Raw genomic sequence first — 7,651 nt, forward strand, 5'->3', positions numbered from 1 at the left:
TCTCTCAACAATCAACCGCCAAACTTAAAGAGAGAGAGAGAGAGAGAGAGAGAGAGAGAGAGAGAGAGAGAGAGAGAGAGAGAGAATCCAAAAAAACAGAGATCGAAGTACTAACCAAAGCGTCGAGAAACAATCTGCAAGTAAGAACAAAACATAATCAGAAATCAAATAAAAAATTGAAAAAGAACAAAATAAAAATCACAAGAATAAAAAATTCTTACAAACCGTCATTTTGTCAACCCATGTTTGGTGAGTAAAAATATGACTATTGATAATTATGACCATTGATAATTAAAGAGAGTCTCAACCTATTTAACTAAGATGAAATAAAAATGATTCTTAACATGAAATCCATTTTTCCTTAACCTCCATTTGATATATAGAGAGAGAGAGAGAGGTGGGTGTTGAAACCCAATTGATTATTACAGAAAAAAACACAATACAAAATTTCATTTTGTATTTTGAGACATTTGATAAATTTTTTAAAATCTCTTAACATTTTTGTTTTGGTTATTAAAGCTCATCCTCAACAGTAGCATTTAATAGATTATGGGTTAGTTATTAGTCCTTTGAGAGCTTTAGTGCCTTATTAGAGGAAGACACCCTTTAATGTTTCAATTTCAGTGTGGTCCGAATGTAATTGTCATTGGTAGGGTTCAATGAGATTTTTGCTTTAGAATTTTTTTTTTTAAAGAGAGTCTCAACCCATAAAATGAAATAAAAATGATTCTTAACATGAAATCCATTTTTCCTTAACCTACATTTGATAAAGAGAGAGAAGTGGGTATTGAAACCCAATTGATTATTAAAGAAAAAAAACACAATACAGAATTTTATTTTGTATTTTGAGACATTTGAGACATTTGATAAAAATTTTAAAATTCTAACAAACCGTCATTTTGTCAACCCATAATTGGTGAGTAAAAATATGACTATTGATAATTAAATAGAGTCTCAACCCATTTAACTAAGATGAAATAAAAATGATTCTTAATTTGAAATCCATTTTTCCTTAACCCCCATTTGATAGAGAGAGAGAGAAGTGGGTGTTGAAACCCAATTGATTATTAAAGAAAAAAACACAATACATAATTTCATTTTGTATTTTGAGACATTTGATAAAAATTTTAAAATGTTCAACATTTTTGTTTTTTCTATTAAAGCTCATCCTCAACAGCAGCATTTAATAGATTATAGGAATTATTATCACCAAAAACATGGTGCAAAATAAAATGGGCTTTGAATTATGCAACAAAATAAAACAGGGTGCAAACAGCCCTATAATGCAACAAAATCAAAATCCATCATATTTTTAACCCATTTCAATATTTACAGAAATAGAAAGACACCTTTTAATGTTTCAATTTCAGTGTGGTCCGAATGTAATTGTCATTGGTAGGGTTCAATAAGATTTTTGCTTTAGAATTTCTTTTTAAAGGGAGTCTTAACCCATAAGATGAAATAAAAATGATTCTTAACATGAAATGCATTTTTCCTTAACCCCATTTGATAGAGAGAGAGAGAGAGAGAGAGAGAGAGAGAGAGAGAGAAGTGGGTGTTGAAACCCAATTGATTATTAAAGAAAAAAAACACAATACTGAATTTTATTTTGTATTTTGAGACATTTGATAAAAATTTTAAAATTATGACAAACCGTCATTTTGTCAACCCATATTTGGTGAGTAAAAATATGACTATTGATAATTATGGCCATTGATAATTATAGAGAGTCTCAACCCATTTAACTAAGATGAAATAAAAATGATTCTTAATTTGAAATCCATTTTTCCTTAACCCCCATTTGATAGAGAGAGAGGGAAGTGGGTGTTGAAACCCAATTGATTATTAAAGAAAAAAACACAATACAAAATTTTATTTTGTTTATCATTTGATAAAAATTTTAAAATGTTTAACATTTTTGTTTTTGCTATTAAAGCTCATCCTCAACAGCAGCATTTAATAGATTTAGGTATTATTATCACCAAAAACAGGGTGCAAAATAAAATGGGCTTTTGATTATGCAACAAAATAAAACAGGGTGCAAACAGCCCTATAATGCAACAAAATCAAACCAAAGACAGAATGCTAATGTTTCAATCGCAAAATAGAAACCCATGTCATCAGCACCCATTTACTCATAGAAATCTTATTCAATAATTTTTTGAAATCCTCATAGGTTTAGTTGATGAAACCCACAAATATGAACCTAAAATAGAAACTCATTTCATAGAAATCCAAAATCGAAATATAAACCCATTTCAAAATACAAAACCAAAATACAATTTTATAGAAATCAAAACCAAAATCGAAACCCATTATAATTATAGGTTAGTTAATACACTACAACAAAAGTAACCTATGGTGACGAAAACTAGTGAAGAAAATAAAATTCGTCACTAAATAAAAATAATTCGTGAGGAATTTATAAATTTTGTCACATATAATAAAAAAATGAAAATGGTAGGTGACAAAATTTATTTTCGTCAATAAATACTTCATTTTATGTGAGGAAAAATTAAGTTTCGTCACCAAAAATTTCCCCCCCTTTTTTTTTTGGTGGCGCCAAATTTTTGGGACTTTTGGTGAGAAAAAAATTTGTCACTAATTATAAAAGTATTTGTGAGGAATATATTTTCGTCACGAAAACGTTTTAATATTTTTGATATCTTTTGGTGAGGAAATAATATTGTCACCAATTTTGGTGGAAAATTTTTGATATATTGAGCGGCAATAAAAAAAAAAATAGGGTATTAATTTTTTTTATCCATTTTCTGTTTATCATCTCTCTCTCTCTCTCTCTCTCTCTGAAAACAGGATATTAATTTGTCTTACCTCTTGCTCCTCCACCACGCCGATCGCCATTGTTGCCTCTATTAGCCTTGCCGATTGTCGTCGCCACTAGTAGCCTTGCCGGTAACCGCCACATCTTCTTCGCTCGGTGATTTGGTAGGTGATTTCTCTTTACTCTTTTTCTGGTGTCTCTTTCTCTTATTCTTTGTATTAGTATGGTGACGAAAATTAGTGAAGAAAACAAATTTCGTCACTAAATAAGAATAATCCATGAAGAATTATAAATTTTGTCACGTATAATAAGAATATAAAAATAATAGGTGACGAAATTTATTTTCATCAATAAATACTTACTTTTAGGTGAGAAAAAAAAAAAGTTTCGTCACCTAAATTTTTCCCACTAATTTTTTTTGATGGTGCCAAAATTTAGAAACTTTTGGTGAGAATTTTTTTTTTCAACAATAAAAAAATTAATAATGAGGAATATATTTGCGTCACCAATAATCTTTTTTTTTCTTTTTGAAAACTTTGATTTTAAAGATTTTAAAACCATTTGGTGAGAAATATATTTTCCTCACTAATAATTTTTAATATTTTTAGGCCTTTTAGTGAGAAAATTATTTTGTCACTAATTTTGAAAGAAGAATTTTGACATATTAAGCAGGATAAAAAAAAACTATTATTTTTCCCTCCCTTCTTTTTCTTTTTCGTTTCTTTTTTTTTTTATCAGTTTATTTTTCCCTCCTTTTTTTTCGTTTTTTTTTATCAGTCTTCGTATCAGTCTGTATCTCTATCTGCCTCTCCCTCTCAAAACAAAACAGAATCAGTTTTCCTATCAATCTCTATTTCTATCTCTCCCTCTCTCCCTCTCCCTCTCCCTCTCTAAACACAAGTGCTGTGTGTTCTTCTCCGGCGGCCCTTCAGTGTGTTCTTCTCCAACGCCGCTGCCAACGTCCCTGTTCTCCTCCTTCAGTGTCGCCACAGACGTCTGTGTGTTCTCTTCCATCAGGTATGGGTCCTCTTTCTCTCTCCCTCTCTCTCACTTAATTTTTCTATTTTTCAATCTCTGTTTTCCCTAATTTTCAAAATTAATGTTTTCCCTAATTTTTTAAATTAATTTTCAGAATTAATGCTGTAGTTGATTTTTTCCAGCAAGGTTTCTCTTCAATAAATTGTGAATGTGTAAATTTTAAACTTGGCCATCCTTAATGTGTTTTGCTTGTTTCTGCTATAAACTTGAGAATGAATGTCCTATTGATTATAATTAACAGTTTGAATTTAATAAAAGCCCTTGACTAAATGTGAATATTTTATATGATTTGGATTGTTTTTCTGTATTTTTAATAAAATTAGGGTTCAACTCCTCTCTGTATTTGAATGTTTGTTCAATATCTGTTTATTTTATAGGTTTTTCTACTTAGGTTATTCATAAAAAAATAAAATTGATTACTTACGTCATGATATCGATCAATGTATTAGGATATAATGTATTATTTCCGACATTCTCTTTCATCAATGTATTAGGATATAATTTAGAACCTAAATTTTAGGTGAAGTCATTCAATACTTTTGGCACAATAGTAACTTTTAGGGCATTGTCTCAATAGTATTAGAAGTCACAAAATTATAATTTTTGAGACAAAGTTCAAGAAGTACACAATAATTTTTCAAAATTTCAGGATTAAGGAAAATTGTGAAGGGATGAGGTGATTAATGAGTACAAGTATTGAAAGGAACTGCATGAGAGAGGTACACTTAGATCATCTTGTTATAAGACTGTTTTATGGCATGTCATTGTTGCCTAGCAACACTTGGCATTTTTCTCAAGTCACAATCATTACTATTTTGTTGTCATTCTTTTCCAATTGTTGAGTTCCTTTTGGATGAAATTTGTTTGTTTTCTTTCTCAAAATAGACTATAATACATTGAAACTAATAAAGGTTAAAGCAGTGATAATTGACGTTTAGTAGCTGGCACATTTGATTGTCCTACATGTCACTTAATTATTAAATATATATATTATACAAACTAATAGAGTTTATAATTATTTTTATTCATAGATGTAATATAGTTTATATCACTATAAACTTCTCTATACGTGCGGGGTTTCTTTTTTCAAACCACATACCATACGGGACAGATTAAGTTGCAACTAATTACAGCAACAGTGAGTGCCCCAAAACTGAGGGATACACAAGGAATTCATCTGTTGTACAAGGTTGTTGCTGTAAATGACACTTTGCACTTTCATGTCAAATTGGTCTGCTATACAAGAATAGGGCTATCCTATGACTGACATTCCATCACATTCAGGATGCGACTGGAATAACTTTGGGATAATGTTTGATTCAGTTAAATGAAACAGAAGTCATTTCTTAATCTTTCTCTGAAATAATCATTATCTTATAATGGTAAATGACGCTTCCATTTACAAAAACAAAAAGAAATTAAATGAACTATTCGTGAGAATTTGATGAAAATCTTATCATTTTAGCAATTGTTGTGCAGTGGTGATATCAGGAACCATGCTTGATATTAAGCTCCATGTCTATGTTCAAATCCCCCTTAAACAATAAGCACAAAATATTTCTTCAATTTGAATCTACAGGTTATTATCAATCGTGTATCGCATAGAGAGAGGTAATTCTGCACATAATGCATAAATGTGAGAAAACATTCACAACAATGTGAACATTTTGGGTCACATTCCTGTTCTATAAAATTCTTCCTGTGCACCTAGCATAAGTGAAAAGAAAATGTTTCAAGATGTAATCATCAGGCAAGAGAATCTACACTCAGCCCACTTTCTTTGTCTATAAGTTCTGTATGAAGAACATCTGTGTAACACGTACACTTGTCATTTTCATACAATTCCTTCTCAGGGCATCCAAATTATTTTCAAATTGCCCTAGTAATCCATCATTGAGGAACCTGCTGAGGATAAAATGTGAGAGCATAGGGGATTCTCTAAAGCATCTTATGACAAGCAAAGCAATACTAACATCTTGTCTAAAGACCCATTTTCCCATTCCCTCGTCTGTACCTGTAACGCCCTCAAAATAACAACATTAAAGCCATTAATAAAGATATGCATTGATATGTAAAAGTTCCACATTCTTCCATTTATCAGAGTTCCATTACAAAAGTATTACATGTTAACAACAAAAGCAAATGCCCTATGGGCTTACAGCTTTCCAAGTTAACACTTGGTTACAACAAAAGAGTACTAACTCATTTACACATTAAGCCCTTGGCTTGAATTTACATGTAAAACATCAAAAAGTAAAACGACAAAAGTATGTCCGCCTCTAGCCTCCCAAGCTATGTCCTTGGAGGTGGCATGCTACCTGTACCTGAAAATGATATTCCCATATAGGGTGAGCCACAGCCCAGTAGAAATACACTAAACCAACCATGAACAATGACTAAAAGATTAGCAATTGATAGATGGCCAACACTGATACATTCACATAAATCACATATTTATGTCATACGACTTATGAGTCCAAGTTACTTTTCATTTTCCTTTTTTCAACAGATAGGCATATAAGCTCTATCCACATTCTCAACAGATATGTATAAAAACTATATCCCACATTCACAGACAAGCATATAAGCTATATCCACATTTTCAACAGATATGTATAACAACAATATCCCACATTCACATATAAGCATATAAGCTATATCCGCGTTCTCAACAGATATGTATAACAACAATATCCCACATTCACAGATAAGCATATAAGCTATATCCACACTTCACAAAGATAAGCATATAAGCTCTATCTTCACTTCTCTAGACAAGCATATGAGCTGTATCTACGGAGTTCATCCCCTATCTTCTCCCAACACTATCCGGTTTAGAGGTACATCCCCCATCTTCCCCTAAACCGCGGAGTACATCCCACATCTCCTCCTCTACACATAACGTATACAAACACATTGGTTCTATATACAATCACTCAATACATACAGTTAATGTATTCTATCAACCGTCAAATTCCATGACACATTCCATTGATTAGTTTTCGTTTGCCTAATCATCATGCATTGTCTACAACAATCACGACTATCCTCCACCGATAGCCCAAAGCAGTTATCTCTAAACAGAAAATAAATGCACAATGGATATTCAATCAACATTTCATTTCCTCATTTCTCACAATTAATTATCCCAATTAATCAAACAATGTAATTAGGTCATTATCCATAATTGACATTTCAACCCTTAGGTCCCATTTTCACCAATGATTCAACATTTATTCCATTTCTCTATGCCAAACATGCATCTAGGTTTATTATGAATAAAACCCCAACTTTTGTAAAATAACACAAAAGCCCCAAACTTTCACCAAATTACCAAACCAACCCCAACATCTCAAAATACTAAAATTTAAAGACAAAATCCATAGAGAGGAGTAGGATATCCCTACCTCGAAGTTTGAGCCAAAAAGGAGATGAAGACTCGAAGATCAACGTGCTCCAAATCTAAACTTTTTCAGATTAAGGCGAAGCTCTCAACGCCCTCTATCCTTTTAACAAAAGCCCTAGGCTAGATTCACACTCTAGGGAGATCAAATCTTAGAGAGAGTGTAAGTTTAGAGAGAGAGAGTCTCGGATCTAGGGTTTGAAAGAAAAAGAAAGTGAAAAACTGATGTTCAAAAACGCTACTGTCCGCTGATATAAAACACGCTCGCTCGAGCAAAGCCTTTGTCGCTCGAGCGACTAGACACAGAAAACTCTCGCTCGAGCCAAGAAGTTCTCGCTCGAGCCGAAAACTCAGAAGTGCGCTCGAGTGAAAGAATGCTCGCTCGAGCTAACAACTCAAACCCTCTGGTCCAGAACCAGACGCAATCG

Source organism: Camellia sinensis, chromosome 3 (genome assembly GCF_055761805.1).
Source record: "Camellia sinensis isolate YWXY chromosome 3, ASM5576180v1, whole genome shotgun sequence".
Classification (NCBI taxonomy): domain Eukaryota; kingdom Viridiplantae; phylum Streptophyta; class Magnoliopsida; order Ericales; family Theaceae; genus Camellia; species Camellia sinensis.